This window comes from Passer domesticus, chromosome 16 (assembly GCF_036417665.1).
Source record: "Passer domesticus isolate bPasDom1 chromosome 16, bPasDom1.hap1, whole genome shotgun sequence".
Lineage (NCBI taxonomy): Eukaryota > Metazoa > Chordata > Aves > Passeriformes > Passeridae > Passer > Passer domesticus.
Genome location: NC_087489.1, coordinates 825,933 through 834,305, shown reverse-complemented (window position 1 = coordinate 834,305; position 8,373 = coordinate 825,933).

The window sequence follows — 8,373 nt, the reverse complement described above, 5'->3', positions numbered from 1 at the left end:
GCCGGCCGGGGGTCCGGCGCGCGGTGACGTCACGGCCCTGCGGCCCCTCAGCCGCGCCGGCCATGGCGGGCAGGAGCCGCGCCCTCAGGGCAGCCGGGCCCGCCCTGCTCCGGGGGAGTCACCCGGACTGCCCGCAACCCCGCACCGGCACTGCCCGGTCATCGTCCCGAATCCCAGCCATGATCGCAAACACCGGTGGTGCTCGCTGCCACGTGGTGCTCCCGAAAGAAACGATGCCTCAGCGCTGCTGCCTTCAAACAACGCTGCTGAATCCGAACTCGTTCAAGATCTCATTCCCAAGACACCGTGGGCCATGGAAACAGCCTCACCGCAGCTGCCAGGTGCCCCGTTGCTCCAGCCGTGGTAATGGACACCACAGCCATCCCAGGCAGAGACATGGGCTGCTTTTTACACATTTTGTTCTCATGTAATTTTCCAATATCCATGAAAGCAGCTCAGCTGCCCAAGGCCTCTGAGTGCCACAAAGGCCACAGAAGGGGTCTAAAACTTTGGCTCCCCCTTAGAGACCCCACAGAGCAAGGCTGGCAAAATCTTTGCTGCCTTGCTCCAGCCCGCCAGCCTTCTCAGAGCTGTGTCTGCCACATGTGCAGCTGCCCATGGGCCCCATGGACGAGACACTCTCACCAGCACAGCTTCTGGGGAGCCCACTCACTGCTCCCAGCAGCCCCATGGACTAAGGGTGTGCCAGGCACTCCTCCTTGGACTCCAGCCTGTCGCTCCATGCTGGGATTCTGAGGTTGAGATGACCCCAAGGTAGTAGAAAGTCTTTTTTTTCTCCCAGCCCCATGACAGAAAGAGGAAGTCCTCAAGATTCGTCAGTTCTGCCTTTTAAGGTTGTTCATTTTTCCTTATCTGTTTCATTCTTTCTCTGACCTGGTGAGGTCTGTCTAGCAGGTTGGTTCATGGCACACTGACTGCCCTTGGCCTGGTGTTAAGTTTTTATACTAAAAACTACATGTACTTTATTTACAATAATTTTCCAATACCTATCACCTATGTTGCATAGTCTGCCTTTACTCTAAACCAATCAAGAAGTGTCACCATTACAGCAGAAGATGGAGGGGAAGAAGAAGAAGGACAGGACATGCCCAGATTCCTCCATCTTGTCTCTTGAACCCCCAAAATTCTGCTTTTTCACCCTGTGACAAATTAACTATCATTCTGCTCAAACTCTTGTGGCTTGCAAATCTTCACACAAATTGGTAGTTTTTCCCATGGGCTAAAATGAAATCTTTGACTCCATGCCAAGGTCTCTGAGCCCCTTGCCAGGGTCTTGAGTCACCCAGGGCAGTCAGAGGAATGTCCTGGGTTCCGACAGCTCCGCTGCCATCACCAGCAGCGACGGGGCCCTCCCAGAGGCCTGGACACCTCCAAGCTGCCTGTGTGAGGCAGCAGTGCTGTGACATCTGGCACATGCTGTGCTCACTGCCGTGCTGCATGGGCTCCCACGGGGAAGGTTACACGTTATCCCTGAGCAGTGTCCATACCCGAGCTGGGTCTGCATGGCCACCTTTGGGGAGCAAGGAGGGCAGTGGTGGCCTCTGTCACTGACACCAGAAGCTGTTCCTGTGTTGGGCAGAGCTGGCTCAAGGGGCCTCCAAGACAAATCCCCTGTGGCACAGCTGTAGCTGGGAGGGAGGAGCCACAAGATGTGAGAGCCACAGCCCTGGAAGCACCAAGGCCAGGGAGGGGAGGAGGTGCTCCAGGACCAGAGCAGGGATTCCCCTGCAGCCCGTGGTGCAGGCCTTGAGGAGGCAGATCCACCCTGCAGCCCGTGGAGAACCCCACACTGGATAGGCCCTGGAGGAAGCTGCAGCCCCTGGAGAGCCCACACAGGAGCAGGATCCCAGCAGGAACTTCAGCTGTGGGGAGAGCCCGTGCTGCAGCTGGGACAGAGCATTACAGACTGACCCCATCCTCCTTTCCATTCCCCTGCAACACTTGCAGAGAGAGGAGACAGGGTAGTCAAGCATGAGCCTGAGCTTAAGCAAAAGGGCTGAGTGGGGAGAAGGTGGTTTTAATTTTGGTTTGTGTCTCATTATCCTACTCTATTTTTAATTGGAAATCAATTTATCTTCCTCAGTTGCTGTCTTTTGCCCAGGATGGTGGCTGGTGAGTGAGCTCCCTGACTCTGTCTCAAAGCTCTTTTGTGGTATTTTCTCCCCACTCTCCTGAGGAGGGGAGGGGAGGTGAGAGCGTGGCTGAGTGACCTGGCAGCCAGCCACAAGCCAAAGCAATGCAGATCTGGAGTTGCTGCGCCCTCCTCCCCACTTCCTGCTCCCTTTCAGATGTGCAGAGGGGAGAAAAAAATAACTGCAAAACCCTCCCATCATCTTAGTAATAAAAAGTGCTTTATTTTTTTCTTGAGGTCTCAGTTTCTGAGGGCCAAAGCTCACATGTTCTGCTGTCATGCTACAGTAATTTCCTCTTGTAAGCAAGCATCCTGCTTCCTCACTTCTTGGCTTTAGTTAGCAAAGTACATGTAATATTTCTTGTCTGATTTTCATTTCGCTGAGAGTCTTTCTCTGTCCCCTCTGGGTATCTCAGTGCTGATCCACCAGCACTGAAATGAAACTGGCTGGGTCCCACCCTTCTAGAGGAAACTGTTCTTGGAAGCAATGTGAGGAGGCAAAATCAGGCCAGACCCATTAAGGAATGCAGCCATACAAAATTATGTCCCACCTTCTCCATTTCCTCTGTCCTACACAAGTGACACACAAATGTCACTGGTGCTTGGCCTTTTAAGGAATAATTGATCACCAGTCCATTTTTTACTTCTAAGCAGAGTCAAAAAGTGCCCTATATATAGCTATACCTAAAGAAGCTTTTTGGGGAGGGGAAGGAGTTGAAGGACATGCATCCTGTCCACAGGCCCAATACATCTGGAGAGCTTATAAAAAAAAACTAAGAGGGAGCTCATTGCATTTGTGGCCTAAAACACAGCAAGGGAGGATTCTCCTGAAATAACAGGACATCTGTCTTGGATCAAAAAACTGCTGATTTTGTAACATGAGATGAACACATGACACAGCAAGAAGACAGGGATTACTAGTTTCACTCCTGGGTAGCAGGAAGAAAAAGAAAAAAATACTACACTAGGGTGTTGTTCTGAATAGCACAGATTCCTTCATAATGAAACAAAATACATGAAAAAGGGGAAAGGAGGAAAACGTTATTTTTGGACTTGGTTGTGTGCAATAGAGGTGACCAAGTGCCTCCCCATCCCTGCCTGCTGCTGCACACCCAGGAAACCCGGTCATCTCTGCTCAAGCAACGTGGCACTAAACCCAAAATTATGCCAACAAGTACCCCTGCAATGGCAAACAAAACTCAAAGCACGTGGTCAAATTCAGGCTGAAAAGGAATTATTCCTGTTTATTTTTTCACTTTACATGTTTCCTGTAGCACTTATCCTGGTGTTCATGGCTGAGATTGAAGGGACTTAAAACCTTATCTCATTCCACCTGCCCCTGCCATGAGCAGGTGTAGAAGGGTTCTTGGCTGAACAAGGCCATGATATTCCCCTGTGGGAATTGGACAACCCTGGCCTGCAGATTACAGAGTTACTCTGGCACTGGCCTCGGAACAAGACAGACCATGTACTGGCCTCGAACAGATACAACAAGGAAGAATGAGCATTGTGCCAAGATGAAGCCAAATGCCAAGCACGTCGTGGGAACTGCTAATTTGGCACACCTTAGCTGAAGATTCTTATAGCGTGACAACCAATCAGTAATTAACATGTATGTGTGAATATAGCTACTTAACCAATGAGCATTAAGCATTAGTGGCGTGAGACAATGCATAGAGAAGGAGAAATATGCCCAAGTTGCTGAATGAAGTGGGACAACGTGCAGCCACAGTGGTTGTGAGTGTCATTACTCGGCCGACTCTCCCTGGGACCCTTCTCAGGCAGGAGAGCCCTCCTCTAGACCAGGTTGCTCAAAGCCCCTTCCAGCCTGGTCTCAAACACTTCCAGGGTTGGGGCATCCACCCCTGGATTGACTCCCTGTTGGTAGACTCCCTGAAGCAGAGCTACAAACTTGCCTCCAAGGAACTGAAAAGTTCACAGCAAAGCCGCCTGTGACCTTGCACCAGTTTGGTCCACAACCTCAGCCGCTTGAGCCCCATATTTAAACATTAACTAGCTGAAATGTGTGTGACTAAACCCTTGCAGAGCTGTTTTTCTGTGGCTGGGACCCGTGAGGGATGACATACAAGTGAAGACAGAGAAGGTGCTTGCAGTAAAGCTGCTGCAGCCCAAGTTCCTTGTGCCTCAGCTGAGAGGCAGAATTGGGTCACAGGAGCACGTGAAGGGGAAAGTGGGCTCCCTTAAAGCAAATGTTCCACATTGCTCAGGTGTACAAACCTTCAGGATGAGGCACCACGTGAGTGCTGAGCCCCATCAGCTCTGTCCAGCCTCGTGGCTCAGATGGAGCCAGGGCAGCATGAGCCCAGGCTGCAGGCACCACAAGCGTAACCTGCCTCTGATGCGCCTTCTTCCAGTGCACTTCTGGTCTCTCAAAGACGTTTAAAAGTTTTACGAGTTTGGCATTGTGTTCATCTGACACCAGTTTTTTAAGAACTGCTACTTGGGAGATGAGTTATGTGCTTATTGCAAACTTTGATTACTGTAATCAAAGCAGTCAAACTGAGTAATCTGTTTACTTGGCCTCTTTTGGCCTTAAGACACATTCTGCTTCTTTCATCTGAGATCCCAGCACTGCTTACACACTTACAGTTTCTTCATGGCTTTGCATTGTGTCCCCAGTTTCAATTCCTACCACTCCTCAGACATCCAGGAAAGTCCCTCTTGAGTCACAAAACAGCAACACAAGAAGGGTAATTCCTAACGGGAAAATAAAGAGAAAATCAGTTTCGATTCCGAGTTAATTGCTGTCTAACCAGAAATTTTTCTTGAGGCCGCACCTTAATACATTTGGGATGTGGCAACCTGTTATTAACATAGTGCTAATATGCAAAATATCACCTTAATGCTCCTTGAAGTGGATTCAGAACTTCCCTGTTTACTACAACTCAGCTTTTTAGAGAGTCAAAAGGTTATTAACATCCCTACAGAGAATACCAAAAAGCTGCACACAATGTTGTCCCCTCACTGGCAGGCTTACCTGCAGAAGGAGGTTCACAAAGATAAAAACCAAAAGGCAGTCAGGTTTTCACAGCTACAACCCTCATCATTCCCTTGCCTGGTAACTGATCCATGGGTAAGATTAAGGACAAACAAACAAACAAAGCTGGTGACTACAATGGGCCACCCAGGCAGGACCATGACAGTGAGGAACATGTGTTAATCCATCACCCTTGTCCTTGCCTGACTTCAACGTGTCAGGTGGTAACTGGGAACACCACACAGATTGCACAAACTAGTCCAGAAAATTCCTAAAACACTTGGATAACAACTTCATGGTACAGGTACTAAGGGAGCTGACCAGGAAAGGTGCCCTCTATGATTTGTTGCTACCAGAGAGGGTTTTGTAAGGGGAGTGGTGATTGGTGGCCATCTTGGCCACAGTGACCACAAAGCAATCAAGTTTAAAATCTCTGATGACAGGAGGAAAAGTGTCAGCAAAACTTCCACCCCGGCCAAGAGGAGAGCAGAGTTCAGGCCACTCAGGGAATTAAGTCAGTAAGGTTCCCAAGGGAAATGCTTTTGAAGGTGCTGGGGTCCCTCAGTCTGGTCATTTTTTAAGCACCATGCACTAAGGGTAAGGGAACAGGCAATTCCCACTCACCAGAAGTCAAGAGGCGAGGCAGAAGGCCAGCTTGGCCAAGCAGGGATCTTCCTCTGGAGCTAAGGCAAAAAAAAGTATGGTCAGTGTGAGCAAGCTTGGTGACATGGGAGTGTTCTGCCAGTTGGCAGGGACAATTTAAAGGACACAGACGCCAATGGAAAAAAATGGTCTTAGTTTACTATGAATATTAAGGTAACAAAAATTAAAATGATACATTCAATAAAACTACACAGCTTTAGCAACAAGCAAAAATAAGCAAGGTAATGCACCTAATAATTGCTATATGAGAGAAAGGATAGTGATTGAGAAAGACACATCACCAATTGCCTAAATACTCCACCATCATCAAGAGTCCACAGTCACTGGACAGCAAGGACCTGGAGAACCCTTCCCAGCAATTGGGAAAATCCCATGTGATGCATCCACCCATGGCTGAGCTCTCCAAATTTGCCCCAAAAGTGGATCCAGCTTTTATAGGCCCATATCAGCAAGTCAAAGTGACTTGATGATATTTTTAGCACAGAAACTCCTGGATCTGATGGCACACTCCCTGACCAGGTGGGCCAGGGCTTGGCCAGGCCCAGGCCTTGGCTGGGAGGGTTTTCCCCTAGAATATTCTACAACAAGCCTCTATTCGTGTTGGCTGGCAAAGTTTCTTAAAATGATCCATTTCTTGCAGATAACTACACAAGATTATGTGGAAGTTTCTAAAGCAGCCAGTTTGATGTTAAACAGCTGGCATAAGCATCTCAGCCATCTATTTTGAGCTAAATAATACTGATGGTGTTAGTCACATAATGCCCAGAATTCATCCTGTAAGTAAACTCTGGCTGAGGCCTGCTGCTCAGACCTAAGCACATCAGGGAGGAGCAGAGGGAGCTCGGCAATCATCAACCACATGGAGTTAAACAAAGAACACTGCCAGCTTCTGCCCCTGGGACTGGAGAACCCTGGGAGTATCACAGCAGCAGTCCCACTGGGGAATAATTTGCATTGACACCATGATTGCAGAAGGCTGATCCATTGCTTTATTCTACCATACTATACTATATTATTAACACGCTTGTAATCCTTACAGTCTGATACTGTTTTGACCTAAATGGTTAATCAATCAAAACACCATCCACTGTCCAATTAAGAAATCACCCTTTGGTAAACAATCTCCATAACACATTCCACATGTGCACAACAACAGGTGCAGCAGGTGGAGATAAGAATTGTTTCTCATTCTTTTCTCAGAGATTTCTCACAGCTTCTCACAACTTCCCAGGAAAATGCTATGTCTCTCTGTTCAGAGGATATGTGATTACCACATGGGAGTGCAGACAGATTGAGGAACAAGAGGCTGGAGAGCAGCACCACAGAAAGAGACCTGGAAGTTTGGGCTGAGGGCAAGTGGAACAGGAGCCAGCAGTGCCCTGGTAGCCCCAAGTGCCAGCCTGTCCTGGGGGACATCGGGCCCAGCATTGCCAACGAGCAAGGGAGTGACTGTCCTGCTCTGCTCTGCACTGGGGAGGCCTCACCTCGAGTCCTGGGGACAGTCTGGGGTGCCTCCAGGTGTGGGTATAAAGCTATTAGAGCACATACAGAGCTGAGCACATAAAGATGGTGAATGACACAGAGGGGCCATGAGGTCCCTTGGCTTGTTCAGCCAGGAGGAGACTGAGGTCAGCCCTCATCAGGTCTGCTCCCCACGACCAGAGACAGGACCCAAGGAAACAGAGCTGTGCCAGGGGAGGGTCAGGCTGGGTGTCAGGGAAAGGTTCTTCCCCCCAGGGTGGTTGGGCATTGAACAGGCTCCCCAGAGAATGGACACGGCTTCAAGGCTGCCAGAGCTCCAGGAGCACTTGGACAACAGTCCCAGGCACAGGGTGGGGAATGAGAGGATCTTGAAGATCCTCTCCAAACCAAGCCATTCTATGATGCTGATTTTTGGGGTGTCCTGTGCAGGGCAAGGAGTTGGACTTTGATGATCCTTGTGGGTCCCTTCCAACTTAGAATATTCTATGATTCTGTGATTCTATGAACTACAGATTAGTCTTTTAAAGCAAAAGCTCTGGAAACAAAGAAGTCATTACAGCAGAATCTGCACAAATTGGCCTTTTTTTCCTCGTAGAGCAGATGAATGAGAGTTATTTGAAAAGCTGAGTTCATGCCAGCTTTATGCTTACCTGGAGTGACAAAACCAGCATGACACCAGCTGGTACAGATCTGAACGTGTCCAAGGCTGGTTCTTAAACACATCTGGGAGGAAGGCAGCCAGGACCAGCACCTGGAGCTCATGCCTGCAGTGCTTGGAGAGTAACTAGGAGCCCACAGCTCAGCTCTGCTGGAGTCACACCTGCCTCTGTGGGCACATCTCCTGTCACTGCAGCATCCTCTCCCTTCCAGTGCTTTTTGGTCACTTCATGCAATATATTACTCACCTTCTCCCAAAATCCACATCAGACTGAAGCACAAACAGTAAAGAAACCTCTGGAGGAAACTTCAGATGAAACACATGAAATGTCATGAATTCTAACAGAAAAAAATCCCAAAGAAATCTGAAGGAGCATAAAAATGATGAAGGTCTTTGATATTACAGAAAATGCAGATTGAA